The sequence below is a fragment of the Nannospalax galili genome, unplaced genomic scaffold (assembly GCF_000622305.1).
Source record: "Nannospalax galili isolate Female #2095 unplaced genomic scaffold, S.galili_v1.0 scaffold990, whole genome shotgun sequence".
NCBI lineage: Eukaryota > Metazoa > Chordata > Mammalia > Rodentia > Spalacidae > Nannospalax > Nannospalax galili.
In genome coordinates, this window is record NW_008328087.1 from 20,753 (window position 1) to 33,759 (window position 13,007).

The 13,007-nt window shown below is 43.7% G+C and overlaps 1 non-coding gene across 1 annotated transcript; it reads right to left on the reverse strand.

Annotated features, from left to right (window-relative positions):
• Positions 1 to 1,371: 1,371 nt before the first annotated feature.
• Positions 1,372 to 1,476, reverse strand: LOC115072378. Its single transcript, XR_003851431.1, has one exon. It is a non-coding gene; the product is annotated as a U6 spliceosomal RNA (small nuclear RNA).
• Positions 1,477 to 13,007: the final 11,531 nt, after the last annotated feature.

Genomic DNA, 13,007 nt, shown 5'->3' on the forward strand with positions numbered 1-13,007 from the left:
TCCTTTGGACATGCTGGGTCCTTCTAATAACTCTGGGAGGAAAGGCAGCCCCACCCCTGTCCGTTATAAAACCACTAGCTGCTCCTTTGTGAGAATTGCACGCTGCCTGATAAGAGTGATCCAGAGTACAGGGGACCAAAAGGGTGGAGATTGAATATCAAAGTCACATGCAGGGAAGGAGGGCCAGGAATACAGTTTTAGAAGCTCCCTTTAGCAAATGTGTAAACAGACAAAAAAAGAACATTGTCACTGCGGTTAAAAGACCTTTAGTTAAGACCCTTCCTTATTCAGTGGATGACCTCAGGTGACTCACCCACCTTTCTTGGTCCCAGTCTTTTTGTTTGTTTGTTTTTAAAACAGTCTCACTATATAGCCTAGGTTGGCTTGAAACTCACTATGTGACCCAGAGTTGCCTCAAACTCACAATCCTCCTGCCTCAGCCTCCTGGATGCTGGAATTACAAGTGAGTGCGAACATGTCTTCTTGATGTAAATGGTTACATTTTACTTCACTGCCTTTTGGGTATTCTGGAGATCAGGTAGTTAATGAGGGAGAAACACTAATGAACCCAAGTGAAAAATGCAAAACAAAAGAGGGACGGCAGGATTATTATGGCTGTTATGAATCATCCCAAGAGCTGTCACGGTGATGTGAATCATTCTATGGTAATGTCGTGGCGAAGGCCCAAACATGGGTTAGCAGCATCGACCCAGTAATCTCAAAATTAGTCACAGAGGCCTAGTCAGTGATGATCCAGCAGCACCATTGTTATTCATGAAGAGAGCCTGCAGGCACCTTGTCCCCATAAAGGAGAAGACTCCCCCCTGAATGCTGGTGGATTGTGTCCCACCTTAGCCACCACATTGGCTCTGGGGTTCCAGTCCTGGCTCTTCTATCTAGGCGAAATTTGACTGGGGTTGACTCATACTACGCCAATTTCCCTGGTTTTCACTTTCTCTCCCCTGTCAAATGTGTGGATTGTGCTCACTAGATGATCTCTAAAGTCCCTTCTTACTTTTCCTATCTGTGATAATTAGCTAGAATTTGAAACTTTAGCCCCCATAGTATTGGGATGTCATCACTCGTGTCTTTGTGACCTGGCATTTAGGGACCTACCCCTGTAGTTCATCCAATTTCTGAGAGCATTACAATGGAGTCAAGAATCTTCCCCTTTTATTAAACATGCACTCATTGCATGGTACTATGACATATGTGTGATATTTCAGCAGATGCATACACTGTATACTGATTAAGTCTGGGTTTAGTCTTTCCATCTCCTTTGAATTCCTTTATGTTTGGAGACTTTGGGCTCCTCCTGTATAGTTTATCTTAAACTATATAATAGATAAATTATAAATTATAGTGCTATAGAAAAATAGGAGATGCTTCAGGAATTTATGCGGCATTCTTGCACAGGGGCCATGCTAAGCTTCTCTGTTGCCTTCTAAATTTTATATATGTGCTGCTGTGGAGCCCGGGAGCTTAGCATTTATGATCTATGAGACAGCCTCCAGGAGACAGCAGAAGGGCAGCACCCAGTGAAGACCTGACCCCAGCTTTGCCCATGATTTGATCTGGCCAGGCTGTAAAGTTGTGTCCAAATGTGGAAAGCATCCTCTTGCCTGGCCTTGGGGCCTCTCATCTGGATCACATTTTATATCTTAGCACTAAATAAGAAACGGAAAATTCATTATTCAGTGGAAAGTGAGCTGGGTTGAAATTGGAGTGGATTTAAATTCATGAATTAAATTCATGCTTATTGTGAATGAATTTGGTCTTGTTGGTTGAGGTACCACCACACTCTGACTACGGTGCTTGGCATCTGCTTCTGGGGAGCTGGACATTACCAGGAAAGAGCTTGTGGTTGTGTCGCACATGGTCAGACCACAGAGCTTCAGCTGCCCCCTTGTTATTCCACAGCCCTGCAAACCTGATGCTACCTCATTAAGTTCACCCAGCCGCTGCTGCCAGTCTATCTGCAACTTGACCCCAGCCTACCCCTGCTCCCTCCTCTCTTAGCAGTTTGTTCACTTTTCTTCTTCTCTCCACACTTACATCTCTACATTCTTTGCATCCTTCTCTATCTGTAAGGAAGACTCCTCTGCCTTGGCAGAGTTCCCTGCAGCCTTGTGCTGAGGTTGACAACAATAAGGATTCTACTGCCAATGATACTAGAATGACAAAAAATAATAGCAGTGCGTTAGGAACTGTGCTACATAATTATGCACCCATCATCTCTCAGAACAAGCCTGGAGCTTGGATACATCCATTTCCCCTTTAATGATAAAGACTCCAGGGCTTAGAGAAGATGAATATTGGCCCAGAGCCACTGGCTTATAAGTAGTAAAACTGGAATTCATACTCACTTTGGTACTAACTCTGAAACCTGTGCTCTGTGTCTACACAAAGTCCCTCCTCTCCCAAGGAGATAGGATCACATTACTATGGAAGGTTCTCCATTAATACAATTGAACCAATGAGTTGATACATTTTACCCTGATTCTTAGAGGCAGTGAGATTGTCTAAAGATAAATAAACACCACTTCCCACAGAGAGGACTGTTTTCTAAAAGGAAAGTATGTGTTTAACTCATGTAGAAAATGTCCTCCCCATAAAGTTCTGCAGAATGTTACATCTGTGTGGCACCTGGCAGTTTACAGAGCATCCATACAGCACTTTGTGTCTATGGTCCTTAAATGAGATGAATGTAACCTCTTTTTATAAATGGGAATGCTGCTGGGAGGCTTGAGGCAAAAGGCTCACTAGGAGTTTGAGGTCAGCTTGGTTTACATAGACAGCTCCAACCAGACCTATACTGTGAGATCCTATCTCAGAGAGGTAGGAACTCTTACCTACTATAACATAGCTGACAAGTGGCAAGTTCAGGCTAGAACCCAAGATGCCTGATTCTGACCTCCAACTCATACAGGACAGTCCACTGCTATATATTTCTTGTGTACCCCCACCACTTGCTGAGCCAGAAGACCAAGAACCACTGTGTTTTCAAAGAAGGTCTTTTTTTCTAGAGGGATATGTTACTCAGACTTTTTGCCACTGAGACAAATATCTTAGAAAGCCAGGCATGGTGGTACACATCTTTAATCCCAGCACTTGGGAGGCAGAAGCAAGCAGATCTTTGAGATCAAGACCAGTTTGGTCTACCTGTTGAGTTCCAGACCAGCTGGGGCTATAGAGAGACCTTATCTCAAAAAAATATAGATATATGAGAAAAACAATAATAATAATAATTATTATTAGCTTTAAAATTTTTACAAATTTGGTACAATGCATCTTGATCATATCTAGACCTCCTCCCATATCCAAAACCCTCCTACAAACTCCCACTGGATTTCATGCAGTCTACAGGCTTATCTTGTGTCCCAAATGTCCCTTGATGTGAGTCTATCCACTGTCAACCTATTTAGCATCACTTACTTAAAGAAAACCAACTCTCTCTCCCAGTAGCCATCGTTTGCCAATAGTTCCTCAGCTAAGGTTGGAGTTTCCTTACCCATTTCCCCACCTCTGTGCTGGGGTTTTTGTTTGGTTTGAGCTTTCATGGGTCTTGTGCATTCTGCCACCATTGCTGTAAGTTCGTATGAACAACTTCCCAGCCACCTGAAAAACTCTGTTCTTTGCAGTCATCCACCACCCTTGGCTCTTAACAGTCTTTCTGCCCCCTTTTCCACAATGGCCCCTGAGCCTTGGGTGGCTGAGGTTTGATATAGGTGTCCTACCCAGGGACAAACACTCTGCAGCCTCTTATTCTCTGCACTTTGGCCTGTTGTGGCTTTCTCAAGTAATCACCATCTGTTGCATGAGGAAACTCTTCTAGTGAGAGTTGAAAGACACATTAATATTCCTTCTGCCTCCTGTTCCACTATGTTCCCTGGGCCTTAGGAATAGAGATTGCATAGTAAATGTGTCACTTAGGGTTAAGCATCTTACAGACACTTGTTCTCTGTGTTTGACCAGTTCTGGAATTCTTTAATAGCCCCTATCTGTTGCAAAAAGAAGCTTTTTAAATGATTGGTGAGAGGTACACTTGTCTGTAAATATAAGGATACACATTTAGTGTACAGTAAGATGTGACAAAAGTAGGTTTTTCTCTAAGATCTATGACCTCTCCAGCCACGTGTAGTTGGCTATGGCTACAGTTCCACACATGAGTTCTTTCCCATTGAGTGGGTCTTAGGTCCAATTAGACAGCTGATGATTATCCCTAGGATAAGAGTACCACTACTGCACCAATACAGATAGTTTACTGGGCCAGTCATTGTGTTTATTAGGTTTTACAGCTGGGTGGGACCATTGATTGGTTTTCTTCCTTGGCAGCTTGCATAGTGTCCTCTGATACCATGAGAGCTTGTCTTCTGGAAGGAGGCTAGCCAGTTCCAGCTTGATTGCTATATCTGAAGTCCTCTGTCTGAAGTATGTCCTATCTTCAGCAATAGGATCTTACCTTCATGTTCTGGGAGGCAATCAAGGGCCGTGGTAATAGACTGTGCTATTGGGGGAGTCTCTTGAATTACCCTAACCAACAACTTGAAGGGAGGTTCCTCTTGCTTTGCACTGTTTTTTATTATATAGCCTTTAGCTATACATATGTACTCGTGTGTGTGTGTGTGTGTGTGTGTGTGTGTATGTGTATGTGTGTGAAGGATGTGTATTTGTCAATAGGCTTTTTGAACTAGTATATTTCCCTCCAGTTTATTATTGGGTTTATTATTATTTTTTATTTTGTGTGTATGAGTGTTTTGCCCGCATGTATGTAAGTGCACCCACATTGTACAATTCCTGAAGCTGTCAGAAGAGGGCAGGACATCGAATTCCCCTGGAATGGGACAGTTGTTAGCACCATGTGGGTGCTGGAAATCAAACCCAGGTCCTCTCCACGAGCAGTCAATGTTCTTAACCCCTGAGCAAATCTCTCCAGCCTCCCCCGCTTTTTTTGAGACAGGGTCTCCCTGTAGCCCCAGCTGGCCTGGAACTCAACAGGTAGATCAGGTTGGCCTTGATCTCACAAAGATCCACTTGCGTCTGCCTTCCAAGTGCTAGGAATAAAAGTGTGGCCCCTGACCCAGCAATTAATTACTTTTTATTACACACGTCTGGGGGGATACATGTGCCATGTGTGGAGGTCATAGGACAATTTGTGGGAGTCACTTTTCTCTCTCTACCATGTGGGTTCCAGGGAGCAAACTCAGGTCATCAGACTTTGTGGCAAGTGCCTTTATCTGTTGAGCCGTCTCATTAGCCTGAGAAAAGCAATTTAAATATTTAATTTATTCATTTTTTATGTGCATGAGTATATTGCCTGAATGTTTGTAAGTGCAGCCATGTGATGTAATGCCCATGGAGGTCAGAAGAGGACATCAGATCCCCTGGAACTGGAGTTAGGATAGTTGCTAGCTGCCATGTGGGTGCTGACCTGGGTCCTCTGCAAGAGCAGCCAGTGCTTTTAACCACTGAGCCATCTCTCCAACCCTGAGAAAAGAAATTTAAAGGAGGAAAGATTTATTTGTGCTCATAGTTTTAGCGGTTTCAGCCTGTGCTGGTTGACTGTTGATTCTGGGCCTGTGGTGAGGCAGTACATCATGACAGTGGGAGCATGTTTGGACAAAGCTGCTCAGTTCATGGTGACTGGCAAGTAGACAGTTAGATTGGAGTGGACCAGAGCAAGATTTACCCTTCAGAGACATGCCTCAGTTACCCTCTTCCTCCAACCAGACCCCGCCTCCTAAGAACCCATTCAGCTATGAGCTCATCAATGGATTAATCAATTGCTGGGATTAGTGCCCTCCTGATCCAATTACCTTACAACCGTGCCACCAGCAGGGAACCAAATCTTCAACACGGGAGCCTTTTTGGGGAACACTCTCTATTAGAAACCACAAGACGGAATAACAAATGCTTCACACAAAGTCAGTTCATAGTGCAGCAAAAATGACCTGTCAGCTGTTGAGGGTGTGTCACAGCTTGTTAGAAACTTTGGGAGCCACAAAACTGTATCTCCTGCTCATAGGAGCACCTGTGTGTCCAGAGCAGGCTTCCCAACCCTGCGAAAGGGTGACCCAGCCCACACCCTTGCAGGGTTCTCTCCTCCCAAATCCCATTTGTACTTTGGTTTTATGACCATGGTATGGGACTCATATCCATAGAGTGAGGTATGATCTGTTTCCTGAACCTTCTAGAAGCAGGTCTCTGGTTTGCAGATACTCATACTAAAGTCACTGCACAGGTCTCCTCTACAGTGACCTCCTAGTTCTGACCATTGGTCCTTATAGTGAGTTCATTCCATAGAGGAGACTGGTGGGAATCAACAAGGCTTGAGTTAGTGTAGGCTTTGGAAGGAGCCCAGGTGGATTGAATGCAGATTGTTTAGAAGGTTGACCTTGTAGTGTTGTTGAGATAGGATCTTGTTATGAAGCCCAAGGCTGGCACTGAATTCTTGTGATCCTCCTGCCTCAGTTACACAAGTTCTGGGATAACAGCAGTGTGTCACCATATACAGTTTGTAACGTTTCTTTTCGATTATTTTATTTTTATTTATGTATGCTTGTCTGTGTGTATATGCCACATAAGTGTGGGTGCCCAGAAGAGGCCAGAAGAGGATGGAGGAGCCCCTGGAACTGAAGTTATAGGTGGTTGTGAGCCATTGAATGTGGGTGCTGGTAACGGAACTACAGTCTTTCTGCAAGAGCAGTAAGTGCGCTTACCTGCTGAGTCATCTCTCCAGCCCAACATTATCTTTTTTTTTTTTTTTTTTTTTTTTTTTTTTAACAGAAATACATGTTTTTTTCCAGAGCAGAAAAGTGGCTTTCTCTCTGAGTCATCTCTCCAGCCCAACATTTTTTTTTTTTTTTTTTTTTTTTTTTAGTTTTTTTGATTGACTTATTTTTTTATGTGTATGAGGGCCTTACTTGCATATATGTAAGAATGCCCACAGAGGCCAGAAGCAAGCATCAGGTCCCCTGGAACTGGAATTATAGCCAGTTGTTAGCTACCATGTGGGTACTGGGAACATGCGGGTGCCAGTGCTCTTAACCCCTGAGCATCTCTCCAGCCCACCAACATTACTTTTGATTAAATAAATTAAGGAACTGCTGTGGCTTATGTATGGAAGAGTTCATGGTAGAGCCAGGCAGAGTGGTTCTCCCATGGGGTCTTTAGTTGCTCCCTTCGCACTTGTCTTAAAGCCAGTGTCCACTGGGCTGGCTTTATTCCCAAGCAGTCTCTCCTTAAGTGGTGGCTTAACAGCTAGTTAGCAGTGAATCTCTGTCCTGACAAAATGTCAAGGAGTGCCTCTCTAATCACTGTGGCCAGGGGACTGTGATGCTGTGATGTCCCTGCCTGAGATACTACGAAGGTATTATTGCTTCTGTGTCACAGGTGGGAAAATTCCAAGGCAGATAGAAGCTGGGTTCCTGACCACAGTTCATCCCGTCACACATTGCTGATCCATGTCCACATCTGTCACTGGGTTAGAAAGCCCAGAGCCTTGATGAGTCTTTGTTCAGACTTCAGGGAATGCCTCTGAATTGGTCTGTTCTTTCATTTGTTAAATCTCTTGAAAACGATGGTATGAACCTTATCTGGTCTTGAGCTTACCTCAGTCAGAATGCATCATGCTCTCCCTGGCAATCTCAGAAAGCCTCTTTCTCCATTTTTATGTCCCCATACCTGGAAGCTTTGCATAGCTCATGCTTAGTACATGTGGGTTGAAGGGACACACTTCTAAGGACACATTTGGCCCTTTGATGAAGAGACTATTTCAGAGCAGAGGGTCCTGTGTACATCTTTGACAGTCTCCTTTTGAAACAGGATGGATTGTATAACAAAAATCTTACTGGATTTCCAGCATCCCAACTCACTTCCTCCTCTATCTCTCTTCCTCCTCCTCTTCCTTCTCCTCCCCTCTTCTTTTTTCTCCCCTCCCCTCTCCCTCCTCTCCTCTTTATCTTTTTCTCCCTCCTCTTCCCCCTCCTCTCCCCTCCCCTCATTTTTTTTTTTTTTGTCTTTTTGTGACAGGGTCTCCCTGTAGCTCCAGCAGACCTGTACCTCACCATGTAGACCAGGCTGGCCTTGATCTCACAGAGATCTGTCTTCCACTGCCTCTGGAGTGCTTGGATTAAAGGCATATACCACCACACCCAGCTTTCATTGTTGATTTTTGAGGCAGGGTCTCTGTATGTATCTCTGGCTAGCCTAGGACTCTATGTAGATCAGGCTGGCCTCAAACTTATAGCAATCCCCCTACTTTTGCCTCCTTAATGTTGGAATTACTGACTTGCGTGTACCACCACACCAGGAATCCAACTCATTTCATCTGGCCAAATACTAATATACCACTGCATCTTGCTTAAGACAAAAATCAAAGAGTTTGGTGAACCTCTGTGACTTTAAGGCCAATTTGCTCTACAAAGCAAGTTCTCGGTCAGCCAGGCCTACATAGTGAGACCCTGTCTCAACAAAAACAAAAACAAAACAAGAAAAAGTGAAAAAGTTCAGGCTCGACCATGGGCACCACCACAGCTGTCCTGCTCTCCTGGTGGGACAATAGGTTATGTATCCTTCCCAATGGAATTAACCACAAGAGACAGTTCTCTTCTGTCTCTTTTAAACCTAGCATTTTAAGGGTAGCTAATATGTTTTAGTTTTAAGACTTTTCAGGAACATACTGCTTTAACTCAAAAAAGAAACCTTTCTAAACAGACTAGAATTCTGAGTCTAAATATACACTATGGATTTTTTCGTAACAATTAATGGTTTAGAAATGAAGCCTTAGCCCTAGGACGATGGAGCCTTCCCAAGGCCTTGGAAAATCAGGGTGTGTACAGTCTGCTGTCTTTTTCCTGTGAGTGTGAATGAGGCTCAGGGAGGTTGCCTAATAGATCTGTCACTCTGTGAACTACTAACCTGTTCTTCCACCTTTCCAGATCCCAGGACTACTAGGAGAGCTATAAATAGTACAGCTGCACAGAGTTTTAGGAGAGAAGCTGTATACAGAATCTTGTGCCACCCACTGTCTAGACAAGGGGTATCCTTGCTGCCACTGCCTCTGGAAAACAGAGGAGAGGGGTTCTAGAAAGGACCAGCATCTCTGCATTTTCCCAGTGCTCAGTGAGTGTCTTGCACGTAGAAGCACTCAGTAGCCTTCTGAATGGAGGGGGTCAGTGTAGTGAAGTCACTCAGGGATGAGGTAGATGGTCCTGCAGCTTAGTTGGGCTTTATCAAGCCAAGGCAATTCTCTCAAGCACTGAAAGTTGAGTTGGATGATCTGGGTTTTCACTGCGGTTTTATCACCAACCTTCTATATGGCTTGGGACAAGTGAGTTTCTCTGTGTACTGATGAGGACATTGGATGAATTGACCCCTAAAATTCTGCAATTCTGAACTTTTCCCATTTTCTGCTTTCTAGCTGGGTGTAGAAAGCTGACTTTCAAAGGAAAAGACCTGGGGGTGGGGGCATATTTTATTGTCTACATGGCCTTAGCTTTCCAGGCTCTTCGATTGTCCACTCAGGTGGTCTGTCTCCCCAGGGCCTCTGGCAGGACCAGGACGATAATGGCTTCATGCTCACAATGTTCAGGCAAGTCCCCACCCCCACCTTGGCCTCTTTAAACAAAACCAGGCTTTACATATGAGTGTCGTGGGGAACTGTATTTACTTCCTATTGCTGCAGTAACAAATCACCACAAATTCCATAGCTTAAGGAAAAAAAGATTTATTCTCTTATTTCTGGAAGCCGGAACTGCAAACCATTCTCAGTGTATCTAAAGTCAATGTGTCCATGGGGATATTTTTTTTTTTTTTTCCTGGAGGCTTTTCAGGAACATATGTTCCCTTGCTTTTTAAATTTTCTAGTGGCTGCCTATGTCTTCTTGGCTTACAGCCTCTCCTATTTTCAAAGACAGCAGCGTAGCATCTGTCTTTTCTGATACCTACTTCTATCCCTACATCTTCTCCCTCTGACTCCCATCTTCCTTCCTCCACCTTGTAAGGACTTTTGTGATTATACAAGGCATACTTCCATAATTTCAGAATGATCTTCTTTCAACTCAAAATCCTTAATTTAATGACCATGACAAAATCCTCTTTACCAGGTTCTGATAAACCACCACCCCACCCCAAGTGTGAAGCAGTGTGCTGGAAAAATGCAGGACTCTCTAATACGGCTTACGGCTTTCTTTTTGAGAGCTTGATTTTTTTTTTTTAGACAAATGGGGATAGCAACATTTTAATCTGGCTCTGAAATGTGTTTTGTACTTGGATTTGAGTGTGGGTGTGCCTCATGTTCTGAGGACTCTCTTCAAACAAAACAGTAAAACAACCCATGAAGAAGATGTACTATGAGATCACTGTATGCATCTAAAGGTCTCCCTCTGTCCCTCCCTCCATCCCTCCCTCCCTCTGTCCCTCTCCCTTTGTTTTTTTGTGACAGAAGACTCACGTACTCAGTCTGTCTTCAAATTCACTATGTAGCCAAGGCTAGCCTTGAACTCCTGATCATTCTGCCTCTACCTCTCAAGTACTGAGATTACAGGTATGCACATCACCAAGCCTGGCCAGGTTACTAACTCTTACAGGCCAAGAATTTTAGGGATTTTTTTGTTTTGTTTTTTCATTTAACAAAATAGTCTTGGGACTGGAGAGATGGCTCAGCAGTTAAGAGCTCTGACTGATCTTTCAGAAAACCCAGGTTCAGTTCCCAGCACCCACATGGCAGCTAACAACTGCCAATAACTCCAGTTCCAGGGGATCCAACACCCTTTTCTGACCTCTGCAGGCATTCACACATGTGGTGCACTTACATACATGTAGGCAAAGCACTCATACACATAAAATATAAACTAATTAATTAAAAAGAAATAGTATGCCTTTTTCTCACCTAAGATTTTGGTTTAAAAGATAATCAGTGCTGATGATTCATGGGGTATCACTTCTGCTTAAGGTTGAAGAAATATGGGACAGTAAGAATGATAAGACAGAGCAGAAGTTAGGAAGAGAATCTGGTTCCTGGATGGCAAAGTTCCATAACCAGACCATGGCTGACCTGCAAACATTCTGCATGACTTGGCTTTCCTAGGTGGGGAGATGGCTTTTCCTCACATAGCCTTTCAAAGTCAAAAGAACTCCTACCCCAGCAGAAGCTCCCTCTAGCCTAGTCTAGAACAGAAGTTTAGAACATACAGCTGACTTTTCTAGGAAAAACAAAGCCAACTTTTTCTCTCTTGGTCATGGAAACCACATTGACACCTCATTAACGCCTTGTTAGTAAGAACAGTCTTGAGTGGTGAACAAACCTGGAAGAGCTGGCCTGTGTGGACAGGGTTTTGAGTTAAGCTTAATTACTCTTCTAGAGCTCAGCTACTTAATACTGCACAAGTCAAAATCGTCCATCAGAGGGGATCGTCCCCTTCTTTCAGTTATTCTTGCCTGAGTAGACAGTAGCATTCCCCCCTGCTCTACTGCTGTTACGATTGGTTCTGTGCTGCCCTACGGACCCCAAAGCTTGGCTACAACCAGTACAGCCCCACAGAAAGGGAAAGCTCTATCATACATTAGCCTGTTCTTTCCCCAGATCTCACAATGTGGCCAGCCTGCTTTGCCCTCAGAGCTCAGCATGGCTCCTAAGCAGGTGTGTCAAGAAGAACTTAAGAGTTTTTGATTTCTCACACAAGTGGGAAAGAGTAGTGAAGACGTTTTTTATCTGGCTCTGCAATGTGCTTTGTTCTTGTAAGAGTGGGTTGTGCTTCATGTTCTGGGATCTCACTTCAAACAAAATTAGGCAAACAACTCAGGAGGTTGTACTCAAAGAGGGCTGGGAAACTCCTACTTTAATTGCCAGGTGCTTCTGCTTTTCAAAGCCGGGTTGGATTTTGAATCTCATGAGCTTACCACCCTTTCCTTAGCAACAGCAAGTGTTCAGAAACAGGGTACTAATCCTTCTGAGCTGTAGGTTCTTGCCTTGCAAAACTGGGATGAAAATTACTGATCTCATGTGACCCTTAAGATCACACAGTTAAACACTGGTCACAGGAGCATCATTGCCGTAAACTGAAGCAGTCTATCCCACCCTTTTCCTCCTACCTCTTCCCACCTCCTGCAAGGCAAACAACCTCAAAGGAGCCCCGAAGTTGAAGCAGCCAGAGGGGTGTGATGCCCCACACAATTCCCTGTCTCTTTTTCTCTTCACCCAAATCTCCCTACCAGTCCTCCCTCTCTGCTTCATTGTTGTTGAACCTTTACTGCACAGTGCCTGTGACAGCAGAAACCAAAGTGTCCCAGCTGTGCATTCCCTCTCCTACCTCCCCCTTCATAAGCAGACTGATGATGCAGCCTAGCTGGTCCATAACAATCCAGACTTAAATTTCACAGTCTTGTTTTTCTCACTCAAATGTCCTGGAATTCCAGTTCACCAATATCTCAAACACATTTCCTGATTACACCTGCTTCCCATAAGGAGAACTTAAGACCCAGAAAATATGGTTTACCCAAGAGCCTCGGCTGTGGTAACAGACTCTCTGAGAAAGTCTGTCCTATTTATAGACAATACATTTTCATTTGGTCCAGAAAACATAATAGCCAACCAACACAGATCACAAGAAAACATGACCAGTAGAATTCCTCTGAACCTCTCAAAAGATTCTGGAGACCTGACCAATGCCTACTACTTCAAATTTAGTTTTGTTTTTTTTTTTTCATTTGTAAGATTTTTTTGGTTATTGCATATACTGCTTGGGTGTAAGAGCTGGGTTGTTATTCTTGGATGTGGAATGAGGACAAGGCTGAAAAATGTGCCCGTCATAAATGTGCATACAGTTCGTTCTGAATGCAGATTTGAAACTTTTTTTTTCCTCCAGCATTGGAGCGTATGGATTTTTTCATGCCAGTAAAGTGATTTTTTTTTTGTATTTTGTTTTGTAAATGGTAACTTTACCAAATTCAAGATGGTGTTTATCATTGGCAATGATGGGGTATGGATGGTGGTGGAGAGAGAGATA